This window comes from Tamandua tetradactyla, chromosome 5 (assembly GCF_023851605.1).
Source record: "Tamandua tetradactyla isolate mTamTet1 chromosome 5, mTamTet1.pri, whole genome shotgun sequence".
Classification (NCBI taxonomy): Eukaryota; Metazoa; Chordata; class Mammalia; order Pilosa; family Myrmecophagidae; genus Tamandua; species Tamandua tetradactyla.
Window position 1 is genome coordinate 90,380,881 of NC_135331.1, and position 23,270 is coordinate 90,404,150.

The following is a 23,270-nucleotide window of genomic DNA, read 5'->3' on the forward strand; positions in this document are numbered from 1 at the left end:
TGCTGATTCTGTTTCTGTAGAGAACTCCAGCTAATACAACCACTTCCAATAATGGATAGAAATACAAGACTTGAATGATATCCTAAACCAACTAGACCTTACAGACATATATAGAATACTTTACTTAACAAAAACACAATACATATTGTTCTTGAGTGCACATGGATCACTCTCTAGGATAGACCAGGTGTTAGGACACAAAACAAGTCTTATATTAAAAAACATTGAAACCATACAATGTATATTCTCTGAACACAACAGAATGAAGCTAGAAATCAACAATAAAGTAGAGAAATGAAAAACTCATATATAAGTAGGAATTAAATAAATGAACTCTTAAACAGCCAATCGGTTACAGAGGAAATCACAATCAAAATTAGGAAATATCTTAAGGCAAATTAACATGAAAACGAAAATACCAAATACCAAAACTTACGGGATGCAGTGCAGGCAGTGCTGAGAGGGAAACTTACAGCTCTAAATGCTTACATTATAAAAGAAGAACTTCAAATCAAAGATCTCACCTCAAAACTTGTAGAAGCAGAAAAGAAAGAGCAAACTAAATCCAAAATGAGAAGGAAGGAAATAACAAAGATTAGAGCAGAGAGAAATGAAATACAGAACAAAAAAATAGGGAGAATCAACATAATCAAAAGTTGGTTCTTTGAGCAAAAATCCTTAATACTAGCAAACTGAATTGAACAGTGTGCTGGTTTGAAATGATGTATGCACCCTAGAAAAGTCATGTTTTAATTCTAATACCATTTTGTAAAGGCAGCTGTTTCTTCTAATCCTTATTCAGCACTGTAGGCATGAAACTGTAATTAGATCATCTCCCTGGAGATGTGATTTAATCAAGAGTGGTTGTTAGGCTGGATTAGGTAGAGGCATGTCTCCACTCATTTCAGTGGGTCTTGATTAGTTTCTGGAGTCCTATAAAAGAGGAAACATTTTGAAGAATAAAGAGATTCAGAGACAGCAGAGCAGAACGATTTAGCCACGAGAAGCATAGTCCACCAGCCAGCAACCTTTGGAGATGAAGAAGGAAAATGTCTCCAGGGGAGCTTCATGAAATAGGAAGCCAGGAGAAGAAGCTAGCAGATGATGCCATGTTCACCATGTACTCTTTCAGATGAGAGAAGAACCCTAACCGTGTTCACCATGTGCCTTTCCAGACGAGAGAGAAACGCTGACTGTGTTTGCCATGTGTCTTCTCACTTGCAAGAGAGAAACCTTGAACTTCATCGGCCTTCTTGAGTCAAGGTATCTTTCCCTGGATGCCTTAGATTGGACATTTCTATAGACTTGTTTTAATTGGGACTTTTTCTCGGCCTTGGAACTGTAAACTAGCCTCTGATTAAATCCCCCTTTTTAAAAGCCATTCCGTTTCCAGTATATTGCATTCTGGCAGCTAGCAAACTAGAAAAAACAGCATATTAAAAGAAGGGTACACCATGATCAAGTGGGAATTATCCTTGGTATGCAAGACTGGCTCCGTATAAGAAAATCAATTAATGTAACATATCACATTAAACCAATGAAGGTAAAAAAACCCACATGATCATCACAACTGATGCAGAAAAGGGATGTGACAAAACCTGGTATTTCTTCTTGATAAAAACACGTAGAACATGAGGAATAGAAGAAACTTCTTCAAGACGATAAAGGGCACATATAAAAATTCATCACTAACATTATACCACTCTATGTCAAAGGCTGAAAGCTTTTCCTCTTACATCAGGGAAAAGACAAGGATGCCCACCGTCAGAACTGTTATTCAACACTGTACTGGAAATTCTTGTCAGAGCAATTAGGGAAGATAAAGAAAAATAAAGCAGACAAATTGGAAAGGAAAAAGTGAAACTTTCCCTATTTGCAGATGGCACAGAAAATCCTGTAAAATACACAACAAAGCTCCTAGAGCTAATAAAAGAATTCAGCAAGGTGGCAGGGTATAAAATCAACACCCCCAAATCAGTAGTATTTATATGTACAGGCAATGAAAAATCAGAAGAAGAAATCGAGAAAAATACTCCATTTACAATAGCAACTAAAATAATCAAATATCTAGGAATAAATCTAGCCAAGGATATAAAGGATTTGTACATAGAAACTACAAAACATTGCTAAAAGAAATAAAAAAGATCTAAATAAAAGGAAGAACATTCCAGGTTCATGGGTTGGAAGGCTAAATATTTGTAAGATATCAATACTACCTAAAGCAATTTACAGATTCAACACAATACCAATCAAAATTCCAATAACCCAGTGGAAATGTAAAATGGTACAACTGCTGTAGAAGGCAGTTTGGCAGTTCCTCAGGAAACTAAGCATAGAACTGCTATATGATCTAACAATCCCACTGCTAGGTATCTATTCAGTGGACATGAGGGCAAGGACACAAATGGACATTTGCACACCAATGTATATAGCAGCATTACTTACAATTGCCAAGAGATGGAAACAGCCCAAAAGTCTATCACAGATGAATAGCTAAAAAAGCATAATATTCCATCACATGTATATCCTCGCTTTTTTATTACGTATAATAAATATTATGCAGCTGTAAGACAGAATAAAATAATGAAGCATATAACAACATGGATGGATCTTGAGGACATTATGCTGAGTGAAGTTAGCCAGAAACAAAAGGACAAACACTGTAGTGGCTTACTGATATGAACTAACATTAATGAGTGAACTTGGAGAATTTCAGTTAAGAACACAGGTTATCAGGAGATAGAAATAGGGTAGAGATTGGGCAAATGGTGCTGAAGGAATACAGATTGTGCAATAGGACGACTGGAAAAATTAAAAAACGGATAGCACAATACTACCAGATTGTAGCACCATAATATAAATACATTGAATGAAGCTGAATGTGAGTATGACAGAAGGAGAGGGGCCGGGGGCACATGTGAAACCAGAAGGAAATATAGAGGATAAAAAAAGACTGAGATGGTATAATTAAAGAATGCCTAGAGTGTACAATGATGTGATTAAATGTACAAATTAAAAAATGTTTCTGCATGACGTAGAACAAAGGAATGTCGGTATTGAAGGGTGTTGAGATAGATGGTATATGTGAAAAAGTACCATCAATGCAAGCTAGGGTCTATAGTCAACAGTAAAACTGTAATATGCTTCCAATGAATCTAACAAAGGCATTATGTCAAAACTAAATGTCAACAGGCAGGGAGATTGGGAAAGGGGTATGGATTCTTTGTGGAAGAAAAGGAAATGTCTTCAGATAGAGTATGAAGGTGAAGGCATGTCTTTACACTTAGGCTGGACTGTATGATGTGTGAATAAAACTATTTAAAAATAAGCAGAGAGAAACAAGTGCTAGAGAAAATGTCAATAGGGAAATAAGAGGTGCAGTCCCTTGGAGGGCAGTGTGGTGGTTCCACAGGAGACTAAGGGTAGATTTGCCAAAGGATCCTGAAACCCCATTGCTCAGTATATACCAGGAGGAGCAGAGTGTGGGGACACAAATGAACATTTGCACACTGGTGTCTCTGGCAGCAGTGTTCATGATCCACAATGGATGGAGGTGGCCTAAGGATACAACGACTGAGGTATGGAGGGGGGAAATATGGTGTATACGTACACAATGGACTACTGAGTGGTCGCAAGAAGGAATGAAGCTGTGAGGCATGAAACTAGATGAGCTGTATGTTTATGAAATGTCAGGAACAAAAAAGACAAAATATTATCATGGCTCAGTCATATGGACTAACTATAATATAAAAATTCAGTGAACTACAGTTGACAGCATAGGATATCAGGTTAGGGCATACTGTAAACGGTCCTAGATTGTAAGTTCTTATATCAGTCATATCTATTGAGGAGGTGTAACTGTTAATTGTACATTCTCAGATACTGATCTGTTTGTATATAATATGGTCTTTCCCAGAAACTTCAGGTATTTTATGTGATACCTGAGACTCAAAGTTAGAGCTCTGAAGCTATGAAAGTCAGCAGTACCCCATATAGGAACTGTTTAAAAAGTTGAAAAAGTGATCAGACGTCAAGTAGGGACATGAATGAAGCTGATCTGGACAGGACTAAGGTATATTAGAAGACTGGGTAAAGGATGAAATCATCCATATTTTAAAACTTCAACTCCTGTATGAGACTAAAGAGAGAGATGTTTATTTGGTTATTAAAAAATTATATATTTGGAGTAGTGCATTTCCTAATTTAACTTGTATGGTCAGTTTAGTTGAACATCCTAAGTAAATGAAATCTTGAATAGGGAAAGAGATTGTGCTGGTTTGTCCAGTTTTTTGTGACGCCCTGATAAATCCCAGAATGATCTGGACAGTGAATAAAGTAGTATTTACAAAGTCCCCTTGGGAGAATGGGGAGAAAGAGAGAAATATTCAACTTTTCCATTTGGAGAATTTCTGATATTTCTGCAAGCAGTGGAGACAACCAAATCAATACACCGAGCCCATGATCTTGGGGTTTGTCCTTATGAAACTTTACCCTGCAAAGGATAGGCTAAGGCTACTTAAAATTAGGCCTAAGAGACATCACCAGGGAACCTCTTTTGTTGCTCAGATGTGGCCTCTCTCTAAGCCTACACGGCAAATGAACTCACTGTGCTTCCCTCCTATGAGGAACATAACTCCCAGGGGTATAAATCTCCCTGGCATATGGATCAGAAATCTTGGGATGAGCCAGGACCTGGCATCAAGAGATTGAGAAAACCTTCTTGACCAAAAGGGGAAAGAGAGAAATGAGAAAAATTAAAGTATCAGTGGCTGAGAGATTTCAGAGTCGAGAAGTTATTCTGGAAGTTACCCTTATGCATTATATAGATATCCTCTTTTTAGTTTATGTTGTATTGGAGTAGCTGGAGAGAAGTACCTGAAACTGTAGAGCTGTGTTTCAGCAGCCTTGTTTCTTGAAGATGATTTTATAGTGATATAGCTATTACAATGCAACTGTGTGATTGTGAAGCCTGATGCTGTTTTTATCAAGGGTATGGACAGATAAGTAAAAAATATGGATAAAAAAAAAATAATAGAAGGAACAAAGGTTAAAATAAATTGAGTAGACTGAAATACTAGTGATCATGAGTGGGAGGGATAAGTGGTATGGTATGCACGAGTTTTTTCTTTTTTATTTCTTTTGCTGGATTGATGCAAATGTCCAAAAAAATAATCATGGTGATGAATATACAGGTGTGACAATACTGTGAACCACTGATTGTACACCATATATGGAATGCTTGTATGTTATGTTTTTATAATAAAAATATTTTTAAAAATTCCAGTAGCCCAGCGTGCACACTCCCCCCTAACCCCCAGCACAAGCACCCAGCTCCCACACCTGGCAGGTGGTCATGGGTGAATCTGTGCTACAAAGCCCCCACCCTGCACATGTGTGCTCACTTGCTCCAACCCCCTCCACACCTGTGCACCCATTCCAGGGCACCGCTCATCTGATGCCACCCCCCCTCAACCCACATCCTGCAACCCCAGTGACCTGTGCCTGCCCCTACACATTTCCATGTCTGCATCCAGGGCCTTCTGGACCCTTCCTCCTATGCAAGGACACATCTGCACCCTGCCATGCCCTGGGCCCTGGACTTTTTTGCCATCTATCCTACATTCTAATACTTATGATCACCACACTCCATGCGCCCACCCACATCCTAGCTGCACAGCAGTCCCCATGCATCCACACAGCCTCCCCATCTGCCTCCCACTGCACTCTACCTCTGTCTTCCCCAAACCACACCCTGCTCCTGAGTTCCAAGGTCTGTCTGAGCTGCACCCCATACCCTTGGCTCCCACACTGCACCTTCACAACCCTGTGACCTGTACCCCACACTTAGAGGCACCAGCATAGCATCCCCAACCTGTGTCTATACTTGTGCAGCAAACCATCACCACACTGTTGTGCCCTACCCTGCACCCCGCATCCTGCTCCACATCCATCTCACAAATACAAAGCTTTAGAATACTGAAAGAAATCAACTTCCAAAGTAAAATCAAGATATTTACATGCCTCGAAGACCACAGAAGATCACTAAGTATATCATGATGCAGACAGATATAGCCCAGTCTAATGACCAAATTAAAACATCAGAGGAGACACAGACTTTGGAACAACTAATCAAAGATGTTCATATAACTCTGCTACCTAAGTAGGATGGTTAATGACATAAAGGAGATCAAGAAGACACTAGAAGAACATAAAGAGGAATTTGAAAGAATAAATAGAAAAATAGCAGATATCACAGAGATTAAAGTTGCTGTAGACCAAATAAAAAATATACTTGAGACACACAACAGCTGATTTGAAGAGGCAGAAGAAAGAATAAGCGAACTAGAGGACAGGACAAGTGATTTCAAACACCCAAAACAGCAAATGGCAAAAAAGTTGGAAAGTTTTGAATTGGATTTCAGGGAAATTATAGAAAAAACAAAGCATACAAATATTAGAATCACTGGTGCCCCAGAAGGAGAAGAGAAGAGTAAAGGGCTAGGAAGATCAGTTGAAGATATAATGGAGGGAATACTTCCCAACCCTTATAAAGTACATGAATACGCAAATCAAAGAAGTCCAGCGAACTCCAAATAGAATAAATCCAAATAGGTCTTCCCTTCAACACTGGGTTTCTGTCAAATGTTGGAGAGAAGCAGAAAATCCTGAAAACGGTAGAGAAAAACAATCTACTACATACAAGGGAAACCACATAAGAGTGAGTTCAGACTACTCAATTGGCACTATGGAGGTGAGAAGACAGTGGTATGATATATTTAAGGTCCTGAAAGAGAAAGACTTCCAGTCAAGAATTCTGTACCCAGCCAAACTGTCCTTCAAAATTGAGGGAGAGATTAAAATTGTCACAGACAAATAAATTCTGAAAGAATCTGTCAACAACAACAGACTGGCCCTATAAGAAATACTAAAGGGAGTTCTGCCAGTTGAAAAAAAAAAAAAAAGACTAAAGAGGGATGTCTGAAGGAGGGCACAGAATTGAAAAGTACCAATAAGGGTAACTTAAAGAATAAAAAGAGAAACAGGGAAAAGAATATATAGATCCAAAAAATAAAACACAAAGGATAAGAAAGTAGATTCAAGACACACCTGTTCAGTAATAACCTTGAATGTTAACAGACTAAACTTACCAATTAAAAGATATAGATTGGTAGAATGGATTAAGAAATATAATCCAGCTGTATTCTGCTTACAAAAGACTCATCTTAAACACAAAGATACAAATAGATTAAAAGTGAAAGGATGGAAAAAGATTTTCCATGTAAGTTATAACCAAAAGAAAGCAGGAGTACCTATACTAACATTGGACAAAATGGACTTTAAACGTCAAAACATCATACGAGACAAAGAAGGGCATTATATATTAATAACAGGGACAATTCAACAAGAAGAAAGTAACCATAAATGCTTACGCTCCCAATCAAGGAACTCCAAAGTACATGAGACAGACATTGGCAAAACTAAAGGGAGCAATAGATGTCTCAACAATAATAGTAGGAAACTTCAATACACCACTCTCCTCTACAGATAGAACAACGAAACAGAGCAGCAACAAGGAAACAGTGAAGTTAAACAATTTGATAAATGAATTAGACCCAACAGATATATATAGGTCATTACACCCCAAAACATCAGGCTATACATTCTTCTCTAGTGCTCAAGGAACATTCTCCAGGATAGATCATATGCTAGGGCACAAAACAGATCTTTATAAATTTAAAAACACTGAAATTATTCAAAGCACTTTCTCTGATCACAGTGGAATGAAGCTGAACATCAATAACCATCAAAGAATAAGAACATTCACAAACATATGGAGATAAAATAACACACTCTTAAACAACCAGTGGGTCAAAGAAGAAACTGCTAGAGAAATCAGTAGCTACCTGGAGACTAATGAAAATGAGAATACAACATATCAGAACTTATGGGATGCGGCAAAGGCTGTGATGAGGGAAATTTATTGCCCTAAATGCCTGTATTAAAAAGCAAGAAAGAGCAAAAATGGAGGACGTAACTGATCATCAGGAGGAACTTGAGGAAGAACAGCAAACTAACCCCAAAGCAAATAGAAGAAGAGAAATGACAAAGGTTAAAACAGAGTAAATGAATGGGAGAACAAAAAAAGAACAGAAAAAAAATCAATAAATTAAAAAGTTGGTTCTTTGAGAAAATCAATAAAATCGATGGCCCACTAGTAAGGCCGACAAAGAAGAAAAGAGAGATGATACAGGTAAATAAAATCATAAATGAGAAGGGGGGTGTTACCACAGACCCTGAAGAAATAAAAGAAATCATAAGAGAATACTATGAACAACTATATGCCCACAAACTAGACAACTTAGATGAAATGGACAAATTCCTGGAAACACGTAAACAAGCTATACTGACTGAGGAAGAAATAGAAGATTTCAACAAACCAATCACTAGTAAAGAGATTCAATCAGTTATCAAAAATCTTCCTACAAAAAAAAAAACCCAGGGCCAGATGGCTTCACAGGGTAATTTTATCAAACATTCCAGAAAGAACTAACACCAATCCTCCTCAAACTTGTCCCAAAAATTGAGGAAAAAGGAATACTACCTAACTCATTTTATGAAGCTAACAGCATTTTAATACCCAAACCAGGTAAAGATGCTATAAGAAAGGAAAACTACTGGCCAGTTTCCGTAATGAACATAGATGCAAAAATACCAGCAAATCTAATTCAACAACACATTAAAAGAATAATACACCATGACCAAGAGGGGCTTATACCAGGAATGCAAGGATGGTTCAACATAAGAAAATCAATTAATACAACATATTAACAAAGTTAAAGGGAAAAAATCATATGATCATCTCGATTGATGCTGAAAAAGCATTTGACAAAGTTCAGCATCGCTTTTTGATAAAAACACTTCAAAAGATAGGAATCAAAGATAACTTGCTCAATATGATAAAGGGTATATACTAAAAACCCATAGCCAGCACCATACTCAATGGAGAGAGACTAAAATCTTTCTCTCTAAGATGAGGAAGGAGACAAGGATGCTCTCTGTCATTACTAGTATTCAACATTGTATTAGAAGTTCTAGCTAGGGCAACCAGGGAAGAAAAAGAAATAAAAGGCATCCGAATTGGAAAGGAGGAAGTAAAACTTTCATTATTTGCAGATAACATGATATTATACTTGGAAAATTCTGGGAAAGCTGCAGCAAAGTTACCTGAGCTAATAAATTCAGCAAGGTGGTAGGATATAAAATTAATGTGTAAAAAAAATGTGTAAAAATGTTTCTATACACAAGCAATGACCTGACTGAGGATTTAAGGAAAAAATTCCATTCAAAATAGCAACTAAAACAATGAAGTTCCTAGGAATGAACATAACTAGGGATGTAAAGGACTTGTACATGGTAAAGCTACATAACATTACTAAAAGAAATCAAAGATCTAAATAGGTGGAAAGACATTCCCTGCTCATGGATCAGAAAGTTAAATACAGTTAAATACAATTCTACCCAAATTGATCTACAGATTCAATGCAGTACCAATGAAAATTCCAACAACCTACTTTGAAGACTTTAAACTAGTATGATTGCTGAATTATTAAACTGATATCTCTTTTAGTTTCCTGCATCTTAGAGCAGCTAGAAGTAAAAACCTAAAATTGTGGAATTGTAACCCCTACTGAACTCTGAAATCTGTCATACAACTAATTGTTGCATTGTCCTTTGAAAGCTATTGCTTTTTTGTATATATGCCATTTTTTTAAAAAAGTCGATTGTGATGATAAAAAAATTATTTATTCCTTCTAGCCTCCAATGCTCTGGAGCAGCTAGAAGGAAAAATGTGAGATGATGATATGTTAGCCAATGACAAACTCTGGGATATGTCTTGTAACTACTTCTTCAAGAGTGCTTTGAAAACTTTTGTCTTTTTCTTTTTTTGCTTTGTAGATATATTATACAATAAAAAAGTTTTTTAAAAATTCCAATAACCTTTTTTTTTCAGAAATGGAAAAGTCAAATATCAACTTTTTATGGAAGGGTAAAGCCCTAATTAGCTAAAGCCATCCTGAAAAAAAAAAACAAAAACAAAAATGAAATTTGAGGATTTACACTTTCTATATTACAACTTTTACAAAGCCACAGTAATCAAAACAGCATGGTAGTGGCACAAGGAAAGATAGATAGATCAATGGAATCAAACTGAGAGCTTAGAAAGCAACCCTCACATTTATAGCCAACTGATTTTTGACAAGGGTGCAAAGACCACTTATTTAGGAAAGAATAGTCTCTTCAACAAATGGTGCTGGGAAACTGGATCTTCATTTGGAAAAAAAAAGAGGACCTATACTTTACACTTACTCAAAACCAACTCAGAATGTATCAGAGACCTAAATATAAGAACCAGAACTATTAAACACCTGGAAGAAAACATAGGGAAACATGTTCAGGACCTCATATTAGGCAATGGTTTATACTCAAAGCACAAGTAATAAAAGAAAAACTGAATAAATGGGATGTCACTAAAATTAAAAATATTTGTGCCTCAAAAAACTTTATCATAAAAGTAAAAAACAACATTCACATTGGGAAAAAATATTTGGATATCTAATAAAGGTTTAATAGCCAGAATTTATAAGGAAATTCTTCAATTTAACAAAAAGGCAAACAATCCAGTTTAAAAATGGGCAAAAGACTCGAATATACATCTCTCCGGAGAAGGTGTACAAATGGCCAAAAGGCACATAAAAATATGCTAAATATCATAGCCATTTGGGAAATGCAAATCAAAACCACAATGAGATTCCATTTCACAACCATTAGAATGGCTTACACGAAAAAAACAGAAAAGAAGTGTTGGAGAGGATGCAGAGAAACAGGAACACTAATTCATTGCAGGTGGCAATGTAAAATGGTGCAGCTACAGTGGAAGACAGTTTGGCAGTTCCTCAGACAGGTAAGTGTGGAACTATTATATGACCCAGCAATCCCGTTTCTAATTACATACCTGAAAGAAATGTAAGCATGGACATGAACAGATATTTGCACACCAGCATTCAAAGCAGCATTATTCACAATTGCCAAAAGATGGAAACAACCAATGTGCCCATCAACCCTCAAATGGATAAATAAAATATGGTATATACATACAATTGAATATTATTCGGTCATAAAAAGGAATAAAGTCCTGATCCATGTGACAACATGGATGAATCGTAAAGCTATCATATGGAGTGAAATATGCCAGACACAAAAAGACAAACATTATATGATCTCACTGATTTGAACTAATGAGAATAAGCAAACTCACAGAGTAGGAATCTAGAATAAAGGATACCAGGGAATGAGAAATCAAGGCTTAAAATATTCAGAATGACAGAAATGCTTTCATAATGAATGGTAATGATGATGGCACACTATTGTGAATTAATTTGCAGCACTGAAATGCATATCTGAATGTGATTTAAAGGGGAAATGTTAGATTGTATATTCGGTAACAATAAAAAGTAAAAAAAAAATTTCATGGGGGTACACTAAGAAACAGTGAACCACGGTTCATAGCAATGGACTATAGTTAATGGTGCAATTATAAAAATGTGCTATCATCACTTATAAAGGCTCCACACCAATGCAATGTGTTAATTATAGGGTGGCATATGAGAATCCTGTATTTTATATATAACTGTTCTATAAACCCACAACTTATTTAATGAAGGAAAAAAATCTGTTGTATAGAGTTCATGCTTTCTGTGATCCTATCTACTTCCAGAGGATTTCAATTATTAGCGAGCTATTATTGGCCATTGCACTGGGGACCAGAAAGAAGGTGGAAAGGCTACCTAGTCTTTAAACCATCTGTATTATTCCTTGTCAGAATTCATGCCTCAAAGAAGCCATGAGGTAACAATTTTTCTTGGTTTAGGTTTTGCTGTGCAGCAATAGACAACTAAAATGATTTCTAAATTCATAATTGTGAGCACTATCAACAGAAGACTACCCAACAGCATTATTCTTTCATTCCCAGGCAGATTAGTACTTTGATGACTCAAAATCATTAAAGACACTTATTTAATGATTAATCTAATTATCTGGAAATAGAGTAAGCTGTCTCAATCATCTTCATGTAAACCCCTTTCCCAAACTTATCTTCACCAAACTTTTTGAAAAATTTCATAAACAATTTTTATTGAGGTGAAATTCCATAGAAATCATTTTAAAGTGAACAATTCAGTGGCATTTAGTACATTCACAATGGTGCATACCTATACCAAAAACATTTCATCACTCCAAAACAAAACCCCATACCCATTAAGCAGTTACTCTCCATTCCTTCTTCTCCACAGCCTTACAACCACCAATCCTTCTGTCTCTATGAATTTACCTAGTCTGGATATATCATATTAATGTTTTCTCCTTTTATAGTTTTATTATCTATAGATCACTGATTCACTTCGAGTTCATTTTTATATATGTCTTCACCAAACATTTTAATTTAAACTAAGAAAATAAAAACTTTAAGGTTTCAATGTTGAAAATAAGTTTGAACTAAAAGTAAAACAAAAAAGCTTAACTGAAGCTATGCCACCTGCCCCCATGGATGGTTTTGCTTTCACTTCCATGCTTATACCCAAGGAGAACATAATACAGAACAGAATTTCAGCAATTCTAATTTTAACCTGAGCTCAAATAAGTACTTTTAGAATAACTCTACAGAGGGATAGTTATACTGTTAAGTAATTTCAATGTTGACTTTTACACTACTTGACATTTCTGCCCAGAAATGGAAATCTTGAAAAAGATAACACAATTGTACAAAACTAAAAAAATTTAGATAAAGCAACAGTTTCCATGGGCTTCCTTCCAATCCCACTTCTTTCCCCAGAGGTAATCACTGTAATCAGTTAGTGTATTCCCTTTCAGGCTCAATTCTAAGTATTTACACACATATATGAATGTACAGAAAAACGTTTTAGTAAATTTTATTTTACACAAATTGGCTCAAATTTAATGAACTGTGCTGCATCTTGCTATTTTCATTTGAGGACTCTCCATGTTGAAATAAATATGTTTCTTTTATTATTTTGAAATTGCTGGATATTACATAAAACAAAGGTGCCATAATTGATGCAACCAGTCTCCTACTGATGGACACAGATTTTTTCTCCCAATTTTTGCTATTACAAATAAAGTTGTGACAAACATCTTGTACATGCTTCTTTGTGCCCATGAGTGAGCATTTATCTATGATACTTAGAAGTGAAAATGTTGGGCACAAAAAGTTACAAGATTTGAAAAAGGTCTTCAAGTCTGTGCTAAAAGAGGAAAAGGGCTGGGAGAGTAGAAAATGACAGCAAAGAGCAAAGTTAGAAAATCCCTTCCTCCTCTTTTTTATTTTACATTTTTTTATGAACCTCCTACTTCACTCCTATGCCTGATATTTGAGAATACCCTTGAGAAGACCACAGTCAAGAAGGAAGGCTGAGGGGTAAAAACTCACACAGGAGGAAATACACCAAAATGTTACCAACTGTGAGTATGAAAATTTTAAATTTGTTTCTACTTTTCCCTTTTTCAAAATGCCTACACCGATTACAAATATACATGGAAAAGACACCTGGAACTTATAATGGAATGGTAGAAAATGTACTTATATACCAACTGGGAAGTAATGGAAGCTTCTATAAAACATAGTAACTGAGCTGAAAACCCCAAAAGCTGCTCCCAGATAGCAAGAGGATGAAGAATGGGTCAGGTTTTCTCGTTGGAGGGAACCACATGTACTATATATCAGAAAATGTGGTGTGTCCTGAAATGGAAAACAGTTTGGAAGGACTGGTATATAACATCCAATATGGTATACACATTTTTAAGGCTCTCAATAAATGCTGCCATCTTCATCCTCCTCATAATCATCATCAACAGAATTAGTTTTAAAAATCTTGTCTAATTTGATAGAAGCAAGATTCCAGCTTATTTTAATTTGCATTTACTTGGTGACTAGTGTAACAGAATAATTTTTCTTTTTTTTTTTACTTATTTCTTCTCCACTTAGAAGTGGGAAAGCCCAAGGAAGAGCAACGGTCACTGTCTTCCCCTCTCTGTTACTTGAGCACAAAGTGCTGAGCAGTACTCCACCCTCACTAAGGTATCCCAGTTCTAGAACCTCCTCAACTTTGAACTCCTCTTCCAAGCTCTCAAGGCCATCCATTATCCTGCTGTATTCAAAGCCTGTTCTTTCCTTTTACTCTATCTGCCATGTTCAAGACACCATTCCAGCCCCAACCCTAACCACGTCCACAGGAGGAGCTCTAAAGTTACCAATTAAGCATGAGTAGCTAAAGGAAAAGAAATCCAACTAGGAGCTAGAGGACAGAAGAACTCCTAGGTCATCCAAACTATAGCTCTCCACAAGCATGACTGCCCCAATGGCATTGTGAAATGTGTGTGGGTGTTTTGGGTTGTCCTGCTGATTGGGGAGCACAAATAGCACATAACAGGAAGTGACCAGGGATGCTAGATGCCCTGTAAATAGAAACAATCATCTTACCCTAGAATTATCCTGTGTGACTTTTCAAAATCCTTACACATATTTATGGAGGCAGGAAACCTGGTTTTAAGTACTTGAGCCTAGAATCTAACTCCTCTTTAGTGTTAATACTGGTGAACAAGATATTTATTAGAGAAAGACCTCAAGATGTCAGGTTTGACGAGGGTGAGACCACTCTGATTTAAGAAATCATTTAGCAAATGTAAGAAGACAAGAAAGAATGGCTATTCATGCACACAGCAAGCAGTCCACCAAATAGTGCCTACATGCTTATTTACACACACAATAAAGGCACCTAAAGGCCTAAAATCTACACAAATGAGTGCAATAACTCCTCTACCAAGATCTACATTTCCTAACTCATTTTACTAATCCTCTGTCTGAAAGTGGCCCCCAAAACAGGAGCGAATGAAGGAGTCACCATAGCTAATTCAAGTGAAACTACAAACCTGGTTTACACAGAAAAGCTAAGTGACACCTTCTTGCTGGTGCCAATTACTTCCTCTTTAATAATGCTTTGTCGTTTACCACCAAATGAATACCAAACTGAAGGGTTATTCAATTCTAATTCTACCAGCACCCCTCCCTAAAGCCAACAGGTTCACATTAAACATTCATGCTCTATAATGCTTCTGCTGATAATATTGGTATTTTCATTTAAATATCATTTTTTTCAATTTTATGCTTTAACATTAACATGTGTTATAAGCAAATTAAAACTTTACTGGCAGTCAGTGCTTTATGACATTCTGAATCTTACATCTCTTAAAGATCCAAACTGAATAATAAAGCAAATGATGCTACTGGAAGCCAATAACAATGTTAGACTAATAATACTATTAGAAACCAACATTTAAGAGTTAAAGAAAAGAGATACAAATTGAAAATTAAAAAGTTAAGAAACTTTATGATGTTAAATTTGAAACGGAAATATCAATACGAAATTATGATTTTTCTTTTTTAACATGCTTATTTCCGTCCACTAAAAGGGCCTAGGAACAAGGCATCCTAGTAGCAGTGGACTTTAACTAGCACCCTATTGTTGGTGTCTAAATAGTATCTGTCCCAGAAGGAAACTCCCTGGAGAAATGGCTGAAAACAGGTTTGGGACAGAAAAGTTCAAGATGAACCTGAAATATTTTATTGTGCTAGAAAGCAAAGAAGTATTCAAACAATGAAAGTACATGTCAAAGGACAAAAGAGTCTGCCTGAAAGGGTACACACTGGCCAAATTTTGGACAATTAAAGCGAAGAGAATAATGACTGTTTGTTACAGGTTAGGTAAATCAAAATCCAGGAGTCCAGAATAATATTTAAAATAAGAAAAAGAAAAGAGAAAGAGAGAGTCCATGTGAGAGCGTTTCTTTTGAAAATAATTTCAGCAAATTAAAAGTTCACAATTGTGGGTGATGCAACGGTGGCTCAGGGGCAGAATTCTCATCTGCCATACCAGAGACCCAAGTTCGATTCCCAGAGCCTGTCCATGCAAAAAAAAAAAAAAAAAAAAAAAAAAGCTTATCATTTTAAGCCCATGAAAATGTCCAAACTAACGCATCCAGGGAGAGATACCTTAATTCAAGAAAGGTCAATGCCTCTGGAACAGCTCTGTCAGCTGGGAAGGCATGCTGCTTCCTTGTTCCTGGGCTCCACTGCTTTCAGCCTTTGTTCCTGTGGGGGTTCTTTGCTTTGCTGGGGTTGGCTTTCATCTCTTGGCTTCCCTTGGCTCTCTCCAGGTTCTGGCTTGCTTAACATCTCATGGCGATGTCTGCTGGGCTCCAAGTATCTCCAAATATCTGTGTCTCTGTTCTCCAAGTGTCAGCATTTGTGTCAGCTCGGTTCTGAAATTTCTATTGGCTCTGTCTTTTCTGAAATGTCTTCAAAAAAAAATTTTTTTTTTTGGCATGGGCAGGCTCCTCTTCAAAATGTTTAAAAGGACTCCAGTAAACTAATCAAGACTCACCTGGAATGGGTGGAGTCACATCTCCATCTAATAAAAAGATCACACTCACAACTGGATGTGCCACATCTCTATGGAGACAATCTAAACAAAAGTTCCTACCTACAATGCTGAATCAGGATTAAAATAAATGGCTGCCCTCACAAGAGTGAATCAGGATTAAAACATGGCTTTTCTGGGATACATAACACTTTTAAACCAGCACACCAAGTAACCAAGTGACCAACTTTTACATCACCCAGAGCAAGACAGCCTCACATTATGTGCTTTCATTAAGCATTATGAAGCACTCAGTATTACCTATGCAGAAATTTGTCAAAAGTATTTATTCTAAATCCTGAAAATGAATTCCCATAGATGAACTTTTTTGCTTCCCCAAATGCTGGTACCAATTTATATTCCCATCAACAGTGTTTAGGAAGGCCCACTTTACCTTATTCTTACAAATTTTGAAATTTACTCATTAAAAAATAAATTTTATATTTTAAAATACATATAAATATTAAATTTACAGATTAAAAAGTTTCCTTGTGTTTTTCATTTATTTATTGTGAAGATAAACACTTGATCAACCCTTCTATTTTCCTTTAAACTTTTTAAACAAATTGCTTTGTGCAATTATGTTTTAAGCATTTATCTTTAGTTTTTAATTACTGTGCGAAAGCATTTTACATATTAGAGATAGTAATCCTTTAGCAGACATTTGTTTCAATAACTAATAAATTCACAAAATATTGAATAAATAATATTAAAATTCACTCTTCCTGTCAAAAGAAGAGAAAGTTCTCCTCGTCTTCCTACTAAAGAAAATAAAGCTTGATTTACAGATACTTGAGCTTTCTTTTATCAGGCAAGAAAATTGAGTAAAATTTGTGCCTTTCACATAATGAAGATTGTCATATTTAATTAACTAGTGCCTGTGCAGTGAAATGAACTTTTCCAACCAATATCTATAATAAAGATACATTTTCACAGTCCAATAAACAACTAAAAAATTTTTGTCGTCCATTATTACCATGTTAGGTAAATATAGTCCCATAACAGAATCAAGCTAATTAACTGAAGGGGGTTGGGGTGATCCCATTTTTGGAAACAGGAAGTTTTTCACTATTTAATTAGGTTTAAAGTATATAAGTTGGTGATCTCACTTTACAGTAAGGGACAACACTCAAAGGAAGGACACAGTGCAAAATTATCCTACTGTTTTGGATGGAAAATCCTTCCACAGCAGTTTTTGGTAATAATTAGGTTTAACTGCACTATAATTCTAACGAACAAGTTAAATTAAGGGTCTCTATATTTTGGATTCCTATTTTTTATTAAGACTACAAATAAAATATTACTTCACATCTATCACCAATGACTCAGATGTTTCTTTCTAATAAGTTGATCATAAATTTCCAAAGTTCTGAAATGGCCAAAACACCACAGGAAGACATTCAGGCTCCCACTTGAAACCAAAAGCTTCATCAAACTGCTGGTCTTGATTCAGGGCCAAATGCATTTGCTGTTTTGATTAAGCTGGGGCCCTTAGGTCTACACATCATTAGTTCCAAACTATTTTAATTATCACATTGAAATGATTGAAAAATATTCTTATTGTTATTCACATTTTAATGTTCTGCTATTCAGTGATATTTTGTGACTAAAGTTCTGGATTTTTAAAAAAGTCACATTTTCCTCTAATAAATTCTGTCACACCCCAGATCCCATCTTCCAATCACAACTGCTGAGGCTAGGACAAAAAGTAAAGACGAAAATACCAGGTAATCATACTAAGCTTTCACTTATTGTATACTACAAACAGAGTTAAACATTTATGAGCTAAAAAAAAATGGGTGGACAAAAGAATATCTTACACTAATCCTACATATTCACAGACTTTTAAAATGTTCTACTCTTGTATAATAAGAGCCATGAAACATTTCAGTCCTGTCAGACTGGTCTGAGATACCATATGGAGCCTTGTAATTGGTATGACATATAAAATATAGAGCACAACTTATTTTTTTGCAGGAATAGGAAATGCACAGTATAGGAATGTCCAACTAAGGCATCCAAAGAAAGACACCCTGACTCAAGAAAGGCTAATTTGGGAAGGCACATGGCTGGCATCTGCTGATCCTTTGGCTTCTGGTTTCAAACAGCTTCCCTGGGGGCATTTTCTTTCTGCATCTCCAAACTTTTCTGTGTCAGCTCTGAAGTTTTTTACAAAATGGTTCCCTCTTAAAGGATTCTAGTAAGGGACTCATATTAAACGGGTGGAGATACATCTCCATGGAAACCACCTAATCAGAAGGTTCTACTCACTATTGGTATGCCACATATTCATGGAAACAACTTAATCAAAAAGATCCCACCCAACAATACTGAAACAGGATTAAAAAACATGGCTTTTGGGGTACACAACAGTTTCAAACTGGCACACTGGGTCTCCCATATGACATGTGAGCATTCTACCACTGAACAATCCACACACCCTTATACTTTTTTTTTAAGCTAGGTCTATGTAACAGGCAAAAAATGATCTAGTTGCAAACAAATAATTTATAGTTTATATGCTGAAAATGGTTTCAAGAATATGGGCCTTTGGGCAGGCCACGGTGGCTCAGTGGCAGAGTTCTCGCCTATCATGTTGGAGACCCAGGTTCAGTTTCTGGTCCTTGCCCATTTAAAAAAAAAAAAAAAAAAAAGAAAAGAATATGGGCCTTGCCTTTAGCCACACATTCTCAATTGTCATCTCTGTGATTACATTTCTCTAAAGGCAGAAGGTATCCATCTTTGTCATCCTTGATGATGCAGTTGAAGTTATACATGTAATTATCTCCTTCTGTTTCTGTTTTCAGATAATCTGTATCTCTGCTCACAGAAAGTGGGTTAAAAAAACGGAAAAATAATAGATGAACTGATAATACAGTTTCAGACCAAACTTCTCTCTTTGTTCCCTGTCAACAGCTTTACCTTTCCCACTGAATTAGCAAGAAAAAAATAGCTCTGAAAATCACACAAAGACTGGCTGGTTGTCACAGCCTTTGAGACACTGGGCTAGATAGATGTATTTTACCAAGGGCCATCAGCAGGCTCTGGGAGAAAGTTTGATTCCCCTGGCTCTTTGAGGGGTCACTATACTAGGATTTTGACTAATAAACAGCTAAAAAATGGAAAACAATCAACAAAAGGGAATATTTTAACCCTTCAAAGGTGCTTACTAATGTTTTTAGCTCTATAGATTTTGTTTCTGAAATCTGGCCAATATGCTGTAATTGTTAAGCTGCTTTTGGAGACTGAATCATGTACTTCACAAAGGAATGTTCAAGTCTGTTTCTGTGAGCATGAACCCATTTGTAAATAGGACCTTTTGAAGATGTTTTTATTAGTTATGGTTGGCCAAAATGATTCAGGTTGGGTCTTAATCTGTATGACTGGAGTTATAAAGAGAGGAAGTTCAGATGCAGTTAGTCAGCAGAAACCATAAAGCAGAAGTGAGATGCAGAAGCCAGAGAGGAAAAAGAGATGGCCATTTGACAAAAACCGTCATCGCTAGAATACTACTGACTCCAGGTGCAAGCATGTCCTTGTTGACATCCTGACTTTGGATGTCTAGCCTTACAAACTGTGAGATATCAAATTCTTGTCGTTTAAGCCAACTCACTGTGTGGGATTTGTCATAGCAGCTGGGTTGCATAAAGCTTCAGAATTGGTTGAGTTTACTGACATCTAGGCTTGACAATGCTATAAACTAGTTAATAGTCTAATTTCATCTTTGTTTACATAGAAAAATTTTCTAATAAAATAAATGTATGTCCAACACAGAAAACTTCGTAATTCATAAGATAGCCCAAAGACACCCACTGTGACCATTCTGGTGGATATCCTTTCAAGGAGCATAATATTAGGAATGTGGATGCTGAAATTAGAAGCCCTAGATTCAAATCTCAAAGCATTATATGAACATTTAGTTGGGCATAATTTGGTCGGTCATATTTCTTAATCTCAATGAATCCCACTTTTTTTCACCTGTAAAGTGTAGATAACACAGTGCCTACTTCACCAGAACTTTTAATTAAAAAAAATTTTTTTTGGCTTTTAAAAGGGAATTCATGGAAGGGCAATGGTGGCTCAGTGGCAGAGTTCTTGCCCGCCACACCAAAGACCTGGGTTTGATTCCTGGAGCCTGCCCATGCCCCAACTCCCCCCCCCCCCCAAAATAGGGCATTTATTAAGTTGCGAGTTTATAGTTCTAAGGCTGTAAAAATATCCAAATTAAGACACCAACAAGAAGTTACATTCACTTAAGAAAGGCTGACATGGTTGGCGTCTTCGGCTTCTGGATATCTCTGAGAGTTGGAAAGGCACGTGGCCATATCAGCTAGCTTTCTCTCCCAGCTTCTTCAACAGCTTCCCTGGGGGCATTTTTCTTCCTTTAAGTTCCCTGGCTGTGTGTGCTCTCTTGGCTCTTTCCAGAATGGTTCTCTCTCAAAAGACTCCAGTAAGCAACACCACCTTGAATGAGTGGTGACACATCACCATGGAACCATCTAAGAGATCCCACTCAGTAATACTGAAAGAATTGAAGAACTTGGCTTTTCAGGGGTACACAGCAGTTTCAAACTGGCACAGTATTTATGGATTCATAAGATGTTAATATTAAAGATGCTGGGGTGAAGGGAACACTGGACTCTGGACTCTTTTCGCAATTCGCAGTATTTTTTTTCTGTAATCTTCTTTCAAGTTAAAACATTTTTTTAAGAATAGGTTAAATAAAGACATTCCCAGATAAACAAAAGTGGGATAATTTGCTGTGAAACCTACCTAATAAGATATACTAAAAGATGTATTTCATAAGGAAATAACACCAAACAGTAACAAGAGAACTGGAAGGAGTTAATATATGTGTGTGGTGCTTTGAAGCCATGCACCCCAGAAACACATCACTTAAAGTTAATCCATCACTGTGAATATAAATTCTATAATTAGGACCCTTTGGTGAAGTTACTTCAGACATGGTGTGGCTCAGAATGGATTTTAAGAGATAAAAGCCATAGAGGGAGCAGCTAGAAGTTAAATTTCAATGGAACCTGGAACAGAAGGGAGAGGTCAGGGGAAGCTGCCAAGTGCTCTGTCATGTGACAGGAGTCCAGACCAAGTTTCCCTTGCAGCCAGCCCCAAAACACCAGTTTTGGGAAGAAAGCATTGCCTTAATTACACCTTGATTTGAAATTCTCCTAGCCTCAAAACCATAAGCCAAAAAAAACCCCAATGGTTATGCCAACCCATTTCATGGTATTTGGTTTAGCAAGGAGGAACCTCAACTGGAGGTTGATAACTGGAAAAAATTATTCATGTGTATTCACTTTCCTCAGTTAAAAAAAAAATTCCTTAAGTACTATTACTCAAAATAGACTAAAAATGAATTTAAATTTTGGGTAAGAATATTCAATATTGACGATGACCTATTTCATTTCATGAATTTACTTTTATTCCCACAGCAAAAGGAGGAGCACTTGAGATCATCTGATCATAGGTAGTTTGAAAGTTTACTGGAACACTTATTTTTCTGAAAAATAGCCAAGTTCTCTTCCTAACTCAAATTACTTAGGAAAATAATTCACTTATGATAGAATATTTTGAATAATGTGATGATATAATGAATAGGAAATAAAATCATTTCACTTTAGTGTTATTAACATTATACCATTCATTGATCTGAGATGATTTGCACTTATTTACCCAACCCACACCACAATTCTCTTCATTCTTCACAAAGGACCTCTGAAACTAATGCACAGAAATAAGGTGTCATGGTTAGGGACAGGTGTCAACTTGGCCAAGTGTGGTACCTGTTCATCTGATTGGGCAAGCGCTGGCCTGTCTGTTGCAATGAGGACATTTCATAGGATTAGGTCATGATCACATCAGCTACATCCACAGCTGATTCCATTTGTAATCAGCCAAAGGAGAGTGTCTTCTGCAATTAGTGATGCTAAATGTAATCATGGGAAGCCTTTTAAGGAGGACTCAGCGGAGACAAGTTCCATTCCTGCTTTGGCTGGTGAGCCTCTCCTGTGGATTTCATCCAGGCCATCCATTGGAGTCATCGGCTTCGCAGCCTGCCCTGTGGATTTTGGACTCTGCGTTCCTATGGTCACATGAGACACTTTCATAAATTTTATATTTGCAAGTGTTCCCTGTTGATTCTGTTTCTCTAGAGAACCCTAACTAATACATAAGGCAATCCTCATGAGTCTTCTATGTCCATCACAGGACCTTAAAAGGATACAATGAGGCACTACATGCAAAATGCTTAGTGTGCAAGAAGTATTATCCTTTTAATTACACAGACACATTTCTTCCCCCATCAAATGGTTTCCTATCATAAATACTGTTTCATAGCCTGCTTTGATCTCTTAGGAAAGGATTACATTTCCTGTGTAGGTAAATATCTTTTCACTGCATACAGAGGACCTCAGTGAGGCTAATACAGGTGCTACTTAAGCTTGGGATGTATGTATCACGGCACCCACAACCCTGAGCACAGCCAAAGGAATAAGAAATCAGTAATTGATCCAAAGGTTAAGGCAGACATCTGACATCTTCAAAATGGCCAGAAGCTGGTGAAGTTGACATGTGGTCTGTCAACCCTGATCAAAGGGCACACTACATTAGACCATATCTAGGCCAAACCAAATGGATCCATTCTCTTGAAAAAGATGAGACATACAGACGGAGCTGACAGGTGAAGACCTAGAGAACACATCT

The 23,270-nt window shown here is 36.7% G+C and overlaps 1 protein-coding gene and 1 non-coding gene across 3 annotated transcripts in view; both read right to left on the bottom strand.

Moving 5' to 3' along the window:
• Positions 1-23,270, bottom strand: part of NUDT3 (nudix hydrolase 3) — a 187,967-nt gene that overhangs the window by 57,266 nt on the left and 107,431 nt on the right. The window lies entirely within an intron of this gene.
• On the bottom strand, positions 17,878-18,009 carry LOC143685443 (small nucleolar RNA SNORA2/SNORA34 family). The gene has a single exon (XR_013176667.1). It is a non-coding gene; the product is annotated as a small nucleolar RNA SNORA2/SNORA34 family (small nucleolar RNA).